This window comes from Amblyomma americanum, chromosome 1, assembly GCF_052857255.1.
Source record: "Amblyomma americanum isolate KBUSLIRL-KWMA chromosome 1, ASM5285725v1, whole genome shotgun sequence".
Lineage (NCBI taxonomy): Eukaryota > Metazoa > Arthropoda > Arachnida > Ixodida > Ixodidae > Amblyomma > Amblyomma americanum.
The window spans coordinates 101677196-101693064 of NC_135497.1; the positions used below are offsets into that span (position 1 = coordinate 101677196).

Consider the following 15869-nt stretch of genomic DNA (forward strand, 5'->3'; position numbering starts at 1 on the left):
TATCAGTGAGTACAGGTGAATAGACACCTCTGCCTCCCGATTCTTGGCCGATCCCCCAGTGTGTGTATGTAATATCTTTTGAAAGGCTAGACACCTCTGCCTCCCGATTCTTGGCCGATCCCCCAGTGTGTGTATGTAATATCTTTTGAAAGGCTAAACACTACAACAGCAGGTGCACGATGAATAAGGCACTTTCTACAACTCCCTCTTCGTCCTCCATTTTCAAGTAAAACAATTGCCACCAGCGCCGCCTGCCGTACTGCGAAACCACGGGCGAAACCGAGGCGCGGGGGAGCAGTGCGCTACAGCCCGCCGACAACGCCGGCGGAGTTTCGCAGGCCGCGCTTTGCATTTAGGAGCTCCACGAAGAAATGGCATCACGGTCACAGAAGTGTTACTCGAAACTCTGCAACTGTTGGCGTTCAACTGGGTTGGAAAAGTGCTTTCTGCTTTCTTGTGGTTCGATATGCTACATTTCATTCCCTTTCTCCATAACACCCCTGGCCTAGGGGGTAAAACAAATAAATAAATAAATATATAAATATATAAAAGTATTGTCCCAGTAGCCAGTACACAATAAATGACAGCGTCTCTCATAACCAGAAAAAGAGCTACAGATATTACTAGAACATACAGTGCCCCTGCAATCATTGTCCTAGTCAGAAGCAGTTCCCGCTGCCCAGCCAATGAGAGCATTAGCCACTTCTAGCATATGAACAGCCTCAAGTTTAGTTGGGACCGGCAATGTATGAATGAATGATTATTATTGTTATTACGAAGTTAATGAATGAACCTGGCAGTGTTTCTGCTCCAAGGGCAACCAGACGATTCAGCCTAAAGAAGTGGTAGACGAAGGTTGGGGGTTTTCGGCGACTCGTTCTTCGCACAAAATTTAAATATGTGTTCACGATTATGACGTGTTCTTTTACTGCGTTATTTCGCCATCGCCAGAATCTTGGCCGATCGCTCCTAATGGGTGCAAGCGATTAACCTTGCGAAGCCAGCAGCAGTCTTCGATTACTGATAGTAAATCAGTTCCTGGTTCGGAAAATATATTGTTTGGACTCATTGGTCCTTCTGTAACGATACTCGCGCAATATCGAATACCGATGGACGGCACACGATGGCGAAGTGCTAGCGGTCCATACTGTATAGTCGTGTCTTTTCTTTACGTCGACCCTCGGTCGTTCGTACAGCGCAAGTAACGTTGATCCTGATTGAGTAAGCGGAACGTCTCACTAGGCTTCACCTTGCGCGCATCTGTGAATCCTTCGCCTGGATATACACTTACGCAATCGCGGAGGCTTCCTTGCAAGTGTATTTGCAAAATCCTGCGAGGTAACTGGCAGTAGGCGAGTTTTTCCGACGTATCCTCATCGCCTTAATTTGAGCTTGCCTTTGTGACCGTTGACTCTTGTGACATTACCGGCAAAAACCCTTCCTACCATTTCAATTCGCGCTCAGATTGTCGATGCTACGAACGCTCTTAAGTGGTTCTCTCCTATGCACCTGGATATTGGGGATCTGTAAATTACAGCAAACTATTTTGAAGTCCCATCTTTGGCCTGTAAACTAACTTGGCAACATACAAACGCATGCACACCGCGCTTGTTTTTGGACGTGCTGTGTATCGCTGGTTATCCAGGGGAGCTCCAACTTTTTGACGTCCGAGGATTCAATAGCGTTACTGGAGCGTTCCATGATCTATTGTTAAGCAGCGCTAACCGGGAGTGACATATGAAACACCTTATACACGTCTGGTAAAATAACTGCTAAGATGCTCTGCCTGTATGGACCGCTCACTGGTGTTCTCCATAATCGGCCAAAAATGGAAAGTGCTAGTTGGTTAATTAGCAGGACACGAATTAGTCAACAAGAATTAGAAGGAAGATACAAAAACGAGCAGTTGAGCATAGCTAGGTTGACGTAATACAAGCAAGGTATTGTGTTAAATGTATTGAACCGAGATGCGGGATTATCGCAGGCTTTAGCAAGAGAACCGATGTGATCCCGATGAGAAAAATTTGTAAGATGGAGCTGTGCCTGAGAATGGCGGTGCCAGATGGTAGAAGAACTAGAATGCTCTAACTGAGGCCAATGGAGCATGACAGTGGGCGAACGGAAGTGGGAGCACTTTCATGCGGAGGTAGGGCATGCGCAGTTCCGCTGCGCCGATGCAAGTCGTGAGCAATCCGTGCTGCTCCGTGCTTTTATTTCTGTTCCGTCGTTCTGCGCATGCGCGCCTTTCTTTGCCTTCTCCCAGGATCCACTAGTTGAAAACAAACCGCCGAGTCATACGATGCATGGGCAGCGCGGATTCACGACAGGTGCCAGTAGCACCTGAAAGCCCGCATCTGCCACTTCGCACGCGCAGTTGGCGCCTGGTGGAAGCGGACTGGATCGCGAATCCGGCGTTCGCGGGCATTATTTTGCTTTTGTTGCACATTCCCGAAAGTGCGGCACGTTTGTTAAGAAAGCCTGAATATAGCTTTAATTTCATTCTGAATGCGGACTTCAGTTCAGCATCCCTTCTGGCAAATATCGAGAAAACGATGGAGTTGTCGAAACGCACGAGGATGATTGCCACTGCAGCAATGAATAATCTTGAAACAATGATTGCCAGTCATGTTAGCTTGCACGCATGAAGAGAATAGTCGGAAAGCGAGCGTCGTGAAGTGGCATACAGCTCTAGCAGCGCAGTGACCGTTCCAGTGGCCCAAGCACTCCTTCCCCCGGCGTGCTACTGCTTTAGTGCTTCCCTGCTCGGCACGTCTGCTCCTGTTCGCCCGCTGGAATGTGCCACAAGAGGAAGCACGGGCTCTTTTAACGCCCTAATTCTCAAGAAGGATAAGAGGCAGCAAAACAGCCAAGAACGCTCTGCTGATTCTGGTTCACGGCAAAAGGGTCATTGAGGAGAGAGTGCTGTACCAGATATCGTATTAACAGACGCCCCACACTAAAGAGCGCAGAAAGGATATTACACATCTGCCCATTTAAAGCACCACGCAGTGCTTGTACTTAAATAATATGTGGGGCGTGAAGACGAGAGCAATGTGCGCTTCTACATTGGAGCGCTGGCAGGGAAGCTGAATTGGGGATCGATGGAAGCACAGTTTTTGTGGCCTGAGTCATATCTGCTCAGTGAAAACTGAAAAACACTTAAGGGTGGTAGAATTAGCGCTCCAAGGTTGTAACATGTTAATTAAAACAAACTTGGTAAGCTCTATATACTCGACCAAAGTATTTTCTGCTCCAAAAAAAAAACAAGAAGTCCAAGCTTGAAGACAGGTGCACCAGGCAAATAAGAAGTCCTAGTTCTAATATTGAACGCGGTGCATCGGTGAACTGAAGCAACACTAGAAAAAAAAAAAGAATCTGGAGATTCAGCGCCACTATCGGCTCTTTCTGGAGCGAGTAATTTTAAGCACGAAGAAAAGGAAGACAAGGAAAGGCATGAAGGCTGCAGGTGACGACTACCCCGTTCGCCCGTGCGGCTACATGTGAGGACCTCGCGATTTCCGAAAAAGAAATAATTCCTATTCCACTAGGCATAACCTTGACGTCGGATCAGTCGCGTGAGCTTAAGTCTTTCCATCTGAACTCGCAGCCGAGTCTAACTTGACCGCAATAAGCCGTGACATTTTCTTAGCCGCTGCTGAGCTGTCCCTCGTACGAATAGGAGCACGGTCGAGAGAGACGTGTTCCAGCGAAGGGTAATACAAATACCGGAACAGTTGGGTGGAAGCCCTTCTGAGAGAAACCAGAGGGCATCTTTCACGATGCGCGAAATTGTCCAAATCCAGGTAGGCCAATGTGGAAACCAGATCGGTTCGAAGGTAAGTCACCTCTTCAAGCGTCTGTAATTTCGCCGCTCAAGCCCATGCTGGTTTGTTTTTGTTTTAGAGTATGTTGCAGTGAGTTTTATTCGCAAATTCACGTCGGGTCGGTAGCACCGTGCTCAAGAACCTCATTTCAGGCTGTGGGCGTAAGCATCGAGTTGTGAACAAGTCGCGGCTGCTTGTAGCCGCAGTTCCTCTATACCTAGTCGCGGCTTCTGTGTCACATTGTTCGGCTCCGGCTCGGAACGCATTGCGTGTTTTAAGAGGGATGCTTTCACGTTTATGTTTTAACGACCGCTAGCACTACTTGAGTGCGACCTTAGCCGTCGTCTGAGATTTGTTTGAACTTTGCTGAGCTATTTGGTATCGCTGGTGGGTCGCAGATTGCGAAGGCTGCAGCCAATTGTTGTCGATTATCTGCCAAGAAGGGGGAAAGGGAAATAGTTGACAATTGTTTTGCTCGTGGTGTGACTAACACTCGTAACGCGACTGAAAGGATTGAAGTAACTGTGAGTCTCTGCCGAAATCCCGCGGCCGGTTTGCTGCGGGACCTGGGTCCGCGAATCCGTCTGCTCCGACAAAAAGGACCCGGTAGCTGTAGATTTGTTGCCTGAGGCGTTTGACATGATTTCATGTTTCGCGCGATTTTCAGGCGCTGATCGTCCTTTGATGGTCGTGGGCACTTGATGTGACGGCATGCTGGTTTGTGATTTCTTTTCCCGCTTGCAGTTCTGGGAGGACATTAGCGCTGAACATTCGGTTGATGCCAACGGCGAATACACCGGATCTTCCGATCAGAGGCTTGAAAGAATCAACGTATTCTATGCTGATGCCGGTGGTGCGTGCCTTTCTCTAGTTCATTACTTTCACTGTACAGCTGTCGCGTCACGTTGAGTGCGCCGTGCTGCTTTTTCACGCAATTAAAATGACGCCTGATTTCACAGTGGAGCAGTCGGCGACATGCCCGTGTTGTTTGAGCTTTGCGTTCTATTCGTGCATGATTTTGTGGCATTGACAGTGTAGCGTCTAGCAGCGTTTTGCATTTGAGACATTTTGCATTATTGCAGCTTTTCCAGCTTGATTGTCTGCATTCCCACAAATCTCTCTTTGAGTGCCCTTGACGTGTGCGTCTTGTACCGCATCGTTGTGGCGCCAAAAGTACGCTAATTTTCTCCTCAGCAGGCGAAGTTCTGTCTCGTTGCCCTGTTTGCCGTACGAGTTTCATTTATTTATTTATTTGATTCCAAGTGGTCCAATCAATACTTTAGGTGTAACATGGCCTCTTATCGGAATGACCGGATCACAGCGAGAAATTTCTGGCTGCCGCTGTCACTTCAATTTAGTTTCTTTTAACAATCTTTTAAAATAACCCTTCCACATGCTTATTTTTTACTCCACACCCAGTGTAATTGATGCTTTTAAAACTCTTATTAAAGGTTTTTCTCTCGGCTCTGACTTGCTTTGAATTGTTTAGCCGCATGTTTTCTCATCCTTGTTGCTTTGGCTTGCTTATTTTCTCATTTCTGTCGCGTTTTCGTCTGTACCGCTCCCTGGAACCATTCAAGCGAGGTGATGCATTCATTCGTAATTGACACATATCATCTTTTCTGCCGCGTTCTGAATGAGATTTCATTTTTGCTTCAGGTGGGAGGTACGTTCCTCGTTCGATCCTGGTTGACCTGGAGCCAGGTACCATGGACGCCGTCCGCTCGAATCGACTGGGGGCACTGTTTCCCCCAGACAACTTCGTGTTTGGTAAGTGGCTGCTCTTCACTGTCTGTGCTCCTGCGGACTTGGATTTTAAGAGAGGCTTAAACAACAGGACTGAATCCCGTGCCTAAATGAGCGGGGAACATCAATTACACCTTTAATGAAAAGAAAAAGCTACATTTGCAAATACACCCGCCCAAACACTACTTCTTTCCTGTCCAACTAGTCCTTAATCTACAGTGTTTAACCTGACCGCTATTAGAGACAAATTTTCCGAATAGTGTGTGATCTTAATCTTACGCCAGCCGCACCATTATAGTACACAGACTTTTGTCGCGAACCACAAATTTTAGGCATATAGTTCATACAAGTATGTTGACGTGACTCAGCCAATGTTTAGGCGAGAAAATAGGAAGGGGATGGCATTTCCACAGCGATAAATATTCCCTAGAAAATCACCAATTCTTTTTTCGCCGCTGAAAGTCCAAGAACATGCATTGCCCAAACAAGAGCGCTCCCAGCATGAACCGTCCATAAATTTCCCTACTGAGACGTTGAATATTACGACTGCTATAATTTCATATGCTTTCTAAATGGTGCATATGAAGTCGATATGAAGCATACGGTTTAGATATGGGCTCATCGACAGTGCATACGCGAACATGCGGACTTCGTATGACGCCATGCATACCACATTAATATCACGTGAAATTGATTGGAAAGTTAAGGGACGCCTTACTGCGGACATATCGAAGGCAAACATATTTTCTTTTATTTTCTCATACCATCTTGGGACTCAATAATGTCGTAACTCCAGATGAGCGGTTCGTATGGCATGCTTCAGTACGGCGTCCCTGAATATAAGCAGCCTTTTTGTTTTGATTTTATTAAACTTGCAAACCTATTTCACAAGTCTGCGTTATAAACACGGAAGGCAATGCACAGTGGTTTCATTTTGCCACCGTAGGTGTTACGAGGGTTGCACCACTGCGCTGCCCATTAAATAATCGTTCTCGTGCAGTGAACCAGTTTCCCGAAGAAATATATTGTATTCTTTGTGGAAAAAATTGGCGGTGGTTTAGCTTTCATTAAACCTGGAGTGACGCGATAGCTACAGCTGGCCGAGTGGAACTTGGTCACGTGGCCAACCACGTGACGAACTACGCCATCAGCCACGGCGCCACGCCGCCGGCAGCTGCTGTGCACCATATGACCAACCACGTGACAGCGTGGCGGCGCAGCCACATGGTGACAGTGACGTCCAGTAGCAACAAGACATGGTACCTTTTTAACCTTGAAAAAGTGGGTGTCAAACCAACCAGCTTTTCAAGCATAACGAGACCCGCCCACAATCCAACCTTTTTGGTGACTCTCCTCACACTGTCACGTGACACTGAGCTCCTTTCACCATGACCTGACACATTTTACTCCGCTAGCTGTGTGGAGGCCGACCCACACAGAGCGAACTTTCCCGACGAAAGTGCCGTCGTCATGCTGCGCACTTGCGGCGAAAAACCGGCGCCCGCTGTTGCCATGATTTCAGTGTTGCTAGAAAGGGCGTGATTCTAGCCTCTGTAAAGATTCTAGCAGGACGGGCTGCGCACACTGTGCAGTGGTGACTGTGATCGGGTCTAGCCGCGGCGTGTAGCTGGGCGAGGTGCTATAGCGTTTTTGTCTGCTAGAAAAGTATTGGTCCCGTCTGAACGCGTCTTCGATCAATATCATATTACATGACGCGCACAGCTTGCGTAGCCACATTCACCCTAGCTGGCTAGCCGAGTGAAATGAAGTGGGCAGAGGTCAGGCGCGGTCACGCCCTGATTGGTCGGATCAGGCAGACAAGGATTGGCCGCTTTCGGCGAGCAGCTGATCGCTCGTCGAACCTATCCAGCTCGACATGATCGATGGCGAACTGCCGCCGGCCGCCCGGTGGACGCCGCCGTGCGGCTGTTGGCCAGTTTTTCGCGGGAAAATCGCTCCGAGTGTCTCGGCCTTTAGTAATACGTTGAAAAATGCCGCCGCTTGTTCAATTTGAAGCTTTAGAGAAACTGAAGAGGAGGGTAGTGAGGATGAGGAAATACTGGAGAGGATGAAACTAGAGAGGAGCAACGTGGGAATGTGGCAAGTGGAGAGGGATGGCACTACCAGCGCAAACTCAACCGCAGCAACCGGAATGTTTACCTGTGAATTTTTTAACCCTCTCACGATCGGTGTCAAAGAAAACGTTCTTCGTTCAACAAGGCCAAATCAGTGCCAGGCACGGACCACAAGAGTGAAAAGCTAGCAGAATAAGAATGGGTTGGTGCGCATTTTGCAGGCACTCTGGGGTCATGAATAGGAGTGTACAACTATTCCTCAAGAAGCAAGTGCACAAAGTTGCGTCTTGACAGCAGTCACCTGTGGGACGGAGTCTTGAAGCTTAACTAAAAGGCTCAAAATTAAGTTGCGGACAGCGTAGCGAGCAATGCAAGCGAAAATGAAGAGAACAGATCAGCAAACGATATAGTTGAAATCATGGGCAGCACATGTAATGCGAAATCGAGATAGCCGATGGGCCGCCAATACTGGAAGGGCTCCGAGAGAAGGCAAGCGCAGTAGGGGCCGGAAGAAAGTCAGGTGGGCGGAGTGTATTAGGAAGTTTGCGGGGGTATGGTGACCGCAGCTGGAACAGGACGGAGTAAATTGGAAGAATATGGAGCGGCCTTTGTCCCTCCGTGCACACAGGCCGATGATGATGACAATTGCGCAAATTTCCTCAAAATTGAGGTGACAAATCGCTTTCCATTCTCCGTACGTGACAGGAACACGTGTTGGCAGGATAGCAACCAGCCTTCCTATTCTTTTAGTTGAAGCGTAGCTGATGAGTCGCGAAAATGATTGCGGCTGCCGGTTGTCATCACACAAGCCCACTTACTGCTTCAACGCTCCCGTTCTTGTATTGTGGGCATGTATAACAGTGCTCAGTAAACGATAGTCAGTAGCATTGTTTCTTTTTGATTTTTAGTTTCAAAATCATCAAGAAATGATCGAAAAAAAAAACATCGCCTCCATTTTGTAGTTACCATAGTCAATATTATCTAGAGGGAGAAGTGGTGCCATCGTCTATGCGAGTCTTTTAGAGCGCGCTTCTTCCACCACGGGAATGCCAGGAAGATGGGGTTTCATTTTTGGTTTGGCATATTTGGTCCGTAAACGTGGATTTCACCTCTGAATCAGTAGCCGCATCGCCATGCTCCCCTCTGCGCACACGTTTAGCTTATTTGTTTATGTATTTATTTATCATTTTAGTTGTTTATATACTCTAAGGGCCCTTTCTTGTATTACATAGGAAGGAGTCAGTAAAACAAAAATGATGAGAACAAGACGCTAGTAAAAGTTGTTCTTCCCTTAATTTAACTATCCATTTTTAATGAATTTAACGCAAGTGTGAGGCTGGTATGCAAACTTTAGGAGAATTTCTTTGTGGTTTATCTCGAGAAGTCTTATTCCTACGGCTAAATTCACATTTCATGCCAAACAATAGCCAAGCAAAATACGAAACCTCATCTTCCATGTATCAGTAGTCCTGTTCATCGAGGAATATACGCAATGCTCCTCCATATTTACCTCTATAGGAAATATTAAGAAACTCTGATACTCATAACTTTGCTATCACCGTAAAATTAAGAAATCAGTTCGTGGCCATTAACAAAAATGGGTATTTAGTTCATTTTTTGCAGCAAAAGCTACCCTGATTCGTTTTCTCTTGCAAACCATAGGAGGCAATTCACATACGTAGAAATCGCAACGACTCCGCAGAAAAACGTCGTTACTGTTCTCGAGGAATAATCTATTCATCTTGCTTGGTTTGACATTTACGTTCAGTGATCCTTAAAGCGAGTTAGGAACCTGACAGGCTGATTAGCAGCCTTGTGATCTTCGCACCTCTTGCACACACACATGGGCTCACGCTACTACACATCTTGCTGCAGTGTGGGTGACGTCTTGCGGCCTAGGGGTGTACGAATAGCACTTTCTAAGAACCGAGACAAATACGAATAGCGCAGGTTCGCTATGAAATCGAATAGAATAGTACCGCTAAAATCGAAATAAATACGAATCGATTAGTGATTAAAAGCGACTCAATTATGAATCAAATATTTTACGATTATTCGCTGCCTGTGTGAGTATTCTCACAAAAGAAATGACGTGCGACACAGAGAAGCGCTAACGGCGGCACTGCGGTACGGAGGTAGGACATATGGAGCTGTGGAGAGAGAGCTGTCAAATGAGGCAACACTTATCTTCCAAGGGGGTACATGAAGTCAGAATATTAGCTTTACGACCATCATGTCAAACTACTGACAGGACAGTTGTCTTTTATACTTATGACGATACCGTAAATCTAGCGGCATATTTCAATAGCTGAGGAGCGAGAGCTGCGTAGGAATCATGGTTTTTGTGAGGGCACATAACCGCAGGGTCTGCTAAACCTACCCCAGCCCTTCTCGTGTAGCCCAGTCTTAGAGCTCATATTCGATCATTATGAACGCTGCCACAAGAATGGAAATGAATAGTGGCGGCGTGGAACCTTACAAACCTTGCAGATCGATAGCATCAGTGTGCTGTGCGCCGTCTGAATGGACCGTTTTCTTTAATGGCCATGGAAGAAAACTACGGCATGCCTTAGTCGACGTTCTTATTCGAAAAATATTCGGTTAATTTCGATTCGTTTGGAATAATTTTGAACGAATGCAATTTGATTCGCTCAGCCAAACAATCGAATAGAAAGATATTTGATACACTGCTCAAAAATTTCTATTAATCGCACGTCCGTATACTGCTGCCGAAGCGTTTAACATAAAATTCCGCATGAGGCGCTTTCTGGAGTGTTAATGCGCTGGCAGCACAACATGTCCTATCCGGGAACTCCATCTGTTGCCTGCTTTTAATCGCTGTAGTCGTTGCTCCATTCATACAGAATGACCTCCTCTCGGGAATTGTTGGAGCAGTGTGTTCAATACGTGACATTTCCTTTGTGCGATTTCTGGTAACAATTTTTTTCTCAGGTTTTTTTTGTTAAAAACATACGACTTTAACTGTTTGCCTATTCAGGACAGTGTGGAGCGGGCAATAACTGGGCCAAGGGGCACTACACGAAAGGAGGCGAACTGGTGGACTCCGTGCTGGACGTGGTCCGCAAGGAAGCGGAGACATGCGACTGCCTCCAGGGCTTCCAGATGACGCACTCCCTCGGCGGCGGCACCGGATCCGGCATGGGGACACTGCTCCTGGTCAAGATCCTGGAAGAGTACCCCGATCGCCTCATGAACACGTTCAGCGTGGTCCCCAGTCCTAAGGTTTGTGACAAAACCCTTTGGATGCGAATTCGTTGTACCCGTGGTGCATCTGATATGCCACATTTATAAGGGGCGGCGTTCCACCTCCAGGTGTCGGACACCGTTGTGGAGCCCTACAATGCCACCCTGGCTGTGCACAAGTTGCTGGAGTACTCAGACGGTACATTTTGTATTGACAACGAGGCTCTGTATGACATCTGCTTCCGGGCCCTCAAGATCACGACTCCCACTTACGGAGATCTCAACCACTTGGTGTCTGCAACAATGTCGGGTGTAACCACATGTGTAAGGGGGGTGCTTAACTTTATCTATACATGTGCACTAAATCAGCATGCATCGGAACCCCAAAACGCTATAGCAAGGTAAGAACGCGGTCCGGTTGGTTGCTTACTGGGCACGGAGCCGCGGTAGTATCGTTACTACAGGACGAAAACATGCGCGAAAGAACGCCCTTCTTCTGTCTGAGCTCTCATTCGCGAGTGTTTCCGTCTTGTTGAATTCAGTCTGCCGCGATTCCTCGCACAAAACTCCGGTTGCAGCTTGCGTAGCAACGCAAACCGTTGCGGTCCTATGACGGGAACAAGCAAGCAACCTGAGCGCGCTTGCTGAGCGTAGGGTACCTGAGACATGCTCAGAGTGCTCTACCAGATTTCTGCTTCGGATATGACGAAAGGAGACAGTGATTCACTTGTTCCAAGCAGGCAGCAACTCACGCAGACATGCTGAAAAGCCAAGAATTTATTTTAGTACAAGCTTATGCCCTGGAAAGAATAAGATCGGTGGTGCTGACGGTGGCTAGCGCTTGGAAGCTGTCTGGATTGGAATGGCTAATGGCGAATTCCAGTCTGCGATACAGAGCGCATCTCCAAATCCGGGAAGGAGCAAGATATCGAGGGAATCTAGGAAACATGTCGTCATTTTCTAATAGAACTAAGGACCTGAATCCACGTCGTCCATTGAAACACGCATTCCGGTCTCGGGGAGCAAGACAACGAGCTCTGGATGGCCCATTGAATTACGCCACAAGTATGTCAACCGCGCTCTCTTGACACGTGATTTGAACTTTTTCCGAAAAGTAGGCGCACACTGCAGTGAAAGTCAGGAATGACGCAGAATCTAACACATGTGAATGCGGTGCTTCGCTTACCTGACGCCCTGACGCCAGATGGGTTGTCGCGTGTGTAGCGAGAAAGGAAAGAATGCAGACGAAGCGTGATATATCTAGCGTAGTTCAGAGCGAAGTGTTTTTCGACAGCACTTGACACATATAATAACGATATTTGCACCTTTGCATTCGGAACCGAGGGGGATGTGACTAGGCTACCACAGAACGCAGTCTGTAGAAGAAAATAAACCCTTAGATGCGACGCACATACATTGCCCGTGCCTTCCGCTCGAATTTTTATCAATCGTAGACCTGCCGCCGTAAAAACGCTCCATGAATCCCGGCAGTTACCGCGTTCAGCGTTTGCTTTATCAAGCTGTTGAGAGCTGGGTACATTCGCTAATACGAGCTCCAGTCCTTAAATAATTTTTTTTATTTACACGAAGCAGACCTTTGTCATCCTGTAATGCGAGAGGGCAGCGTTCAACGTTTCTCTTGGGATATAATAATCTCCGAACTGAATTTCAGGGCACGGTTACACTTTTCTGACACATTCATTTGTCGAGTTGAAAAGAAACTGCGATGAAAGTTTCTGCGCTTAGGAATGAGCAGCGCGAGATCTGAAAAGGATTTAAGACCGTATCTCAGTGTCCGGCACTTTTCTGAATATCGAGTTGGGGCGCAGTTTTCGCATTGTAAATTGCACTTGTAAAGTGCATAAAGCCTTTTAACCCAATGTCCTTAATGCTTCAAGCCTGTATGTCCACAAACATTTACCTCGTTGCGGCTTGTTTTTATTATTCGTTGTTGTGTTCCTAGTATTTTGCCTGAAGGAAGCTCCGAAGACCACAGCACTCTTTATTCCTCTCGACTTGTGTGACATCAAAAGGGGACTTATATCCTCATCATGAACAAGAAAGCATGCATCCTGGCCAGAATTTAGGTTTTCCGATGACACTAACTGCTTCGTATATGGAGTGCCATGTGAGGTCGTTTTAAGACGCGTCTGAACCAAGTGATATGTTCAGAATCGCCGCTACTTTTTGTGGACTGGCTTTTATTAAAGGATAGAAGCTTGGAATGATCAACTTCTACAGAATATAGCACTGATGACCTGCATTCAATGTCCGAAACACGCAGGAAGTATTAGAACAAAAATAACTCTGATATTAAAGGTGCTGGAATGAGTGAGGACGCTGCAGGAAGGGTTGGCGCGTATTCAAGAGGAGATAATGAAGTGTCCAAGGAAGCAAAGAAGTGAGGGTGAGGGCCAGGGAGGGTCAGCAAATGGGAATGAGGGCGACAATCGGGCAGGGGTTTGAAAGTGAGGGTGGAAAAATCAAGACAGAGAGGATCTGCCAATATGTTGTTCCAACCATCCTAACCAAAGCGACATCGTTGGAAAGTCTGAGTCGACGCTTATCAAGCCTATTCGCTTTCCTCTCAGGTTTCCTGGGCAGCTGAACGCTGACCTTCGCAAACTGGCCGTAAACATGGTACCGTTCCCACGCCTGCACCTCTTCATGCCTGGCTTTGCTCCACTCACGTCCCGACACAGCGAACAGTACTGGCCACTGTCTGTGCAGGAGTTGACACAGCAGATGTTCGACGCCAGAAACATGATGGTTGCTTGTGACCCCCGCCATGGTCATTACATGATAGTGGCGGCGATCTTCAGGGGATGAATGACCATGAAAGAAGTCGAAGAACAAATGCTGAAAATCCAGAACAAGAACTCTTCCTTCTTCGTCGAGTGGCTCGCGAACAACGTTAAGACCGCAGTCTATGACATCCCACCTCGTGGCCTCAAGCTGTCTGATACTTTCATTGGCAACAGCACGGCCATCCAGGAGCTCTTCAAGCGAATCTCCAAGCAGTTGACGTGTAAGCGCCGCTCGTTCTTGCACTTTTCTTTTTGGCCACATGCCTGCATTATGCCGCCAATTCATACCTATTTATTGTAACAGCGTACAAGTTGTAGTACCTGTGAACCATGTCTGGTGACCAAGCGTACTTATGTTTTTCGCAGCCATGTTCCGCCGCAAGGCCTTCTTGCATTGGTACACCGGGGAGGGCATGGAGGAACTGGAGTTCACTGAGGCAGAGTACTACATGAACGATCTGATTTCAGAATACCAGCAGCACCAGGAAGCTACAGTCGAGGAGGAAGAGGGAGAGTTCCAAGGCGTATAGAATGTAGAGGCTTAACTATTTTTTTTTACTTTTTTTACTAGTGGAGACAGTAGGCAGACCCCTTTTTTCGCAAGTAGGTTTTTCAGTAAAGCCTTGTTCTTTTTGTGTCATTTTGCCTTTCAAACATCCGACTCTGTTCGCCTCGTACCTTCACTGGACGTGCTAGAGGAACATTCCCTCTGGCCTCGGTACCTGCTGACAAGCATTTTATTAACATGACAATGCGCTTCGGAATACGTCACCTAAACAGGTGGCAGCTTAACTCTTTAAGGGATCATTACAAAAAGGTACCGAAATGGCCCATTTTTTATCAATTCAAATCCTTTAATAACATGTTTAAAATTTCACATCTGATAGCAGAAAGAATTGTTGTATTAGGCATATCTTCTGTCCGCTCTTTCAATCCAGAAATAAAGGGTTGGATTTGAATAGCAGCACACTGAATGCGCTATTCGTCCACTAATTTCATCTAAACTATTGGAAACTAACAGTGGTGTTGTAGGGTTCAGAGCACGGCACTCGGTTTAGGGCCTTCTTGCACCACCTGCACTACATTGTTATTTACTTGCGGATGCTTTTTCAGAGCTCCCGTAAGACTCACATTTGCATCTACAGTTCTTCGGGAGACTTCCTATATATCCCTGGACCAATGAGCTGACGCGCAGTGCTACAGTAGGCTGGTGGCAACTGCACTTTCAATTTCTTTGAATTTCATTGCAACGTGCTATGGTGGGCAGGTTATCAGCTTCCCAGCGTAGCAGGTGGGCCCCGGAAACTGACACGGACGGACAGACGCTGGCTTTTCTCGTGATCTGGACTTTTAATTCTATCGCAATAATAGTTATATGTGCACTTCATTAGTTGAAGGAGTCCTTATTTTACAGCTTCAGCTGTTAATACCTCGCACCTCGAGATCTCGGCGTAGCTCAGCGTTGGCGTAACCGCGAAGCAGTGCCACGAGGATAAGAACGGGACAGCAAGGAAGGAGAGAGAGAGAGACGAGAAGGAAGAACAACTGCAGTGCCACGCGGACTGGGGCCTCTATGCTGTAACTACAGGCTACATTTTTCGGTTTTTTCCGGAAAAGGTTGCTATTGACATATGCGCGCCGCAGCTAACTGGATATCGAGTGGTACTTACACTCAGTCAAAGGCGATAAATAACATTTCTTAGCCAGGAGCGTGGATACGCGGGGTACCGTTTGAAATTAACCTCTGCATTTATAGGTATCGCTCCGGCATATTGCGCGTCTATGCAGACTGGGAGGTTCTGCCTTTTTGCCAAACGTCCTCGGCAAGAGTAGCGCTGCTCGTTGTGATTACCTGTTTAGGGCAATCACTTTTCATGCAGGTTTCTCCAATGCATATAAGGACGCTTGATCTTATGCCTTAGAGGGAAAAAAGTGTCATGCTCTGCCTACCAAGACGATTCAGCTGCAGTCACATGATTGCTGTCAACACGCAGATCAAGCTATTCCCCACGCCTTTGTTCAGAAGCCCAGTGATAACACGACAACCCACATTTTAGAAATCAGCTTCCACTAGCGTTTGTGTTCAGCGGCACTATCTATCTAAAAACTGATAGGGTCACTGTTTACTGTGGGCTACAAGCATCTCAGTAATTAAGGTGCCTAATAGTAATAGTTCAAAAGTTAAGTTTTCTATATTAGCTAACCACCATGCT

The 15869-nt window shown here is 47.0% G+C and overlaps 1 pseudogene; it reads left to right on the forward strand.

The window, feature by feature from the left end:
• The first annotated feature begins 3473 nt into the window (after positions 1-3473).
• On the forward strand, positions 3474-14296 carry LOC144134602 (tubulin beta-4 chain-like; annotated as a pseudogene).
• The last annotated feature ends 1573 nt before the right edge of the window (positions 14297-15869 follow it).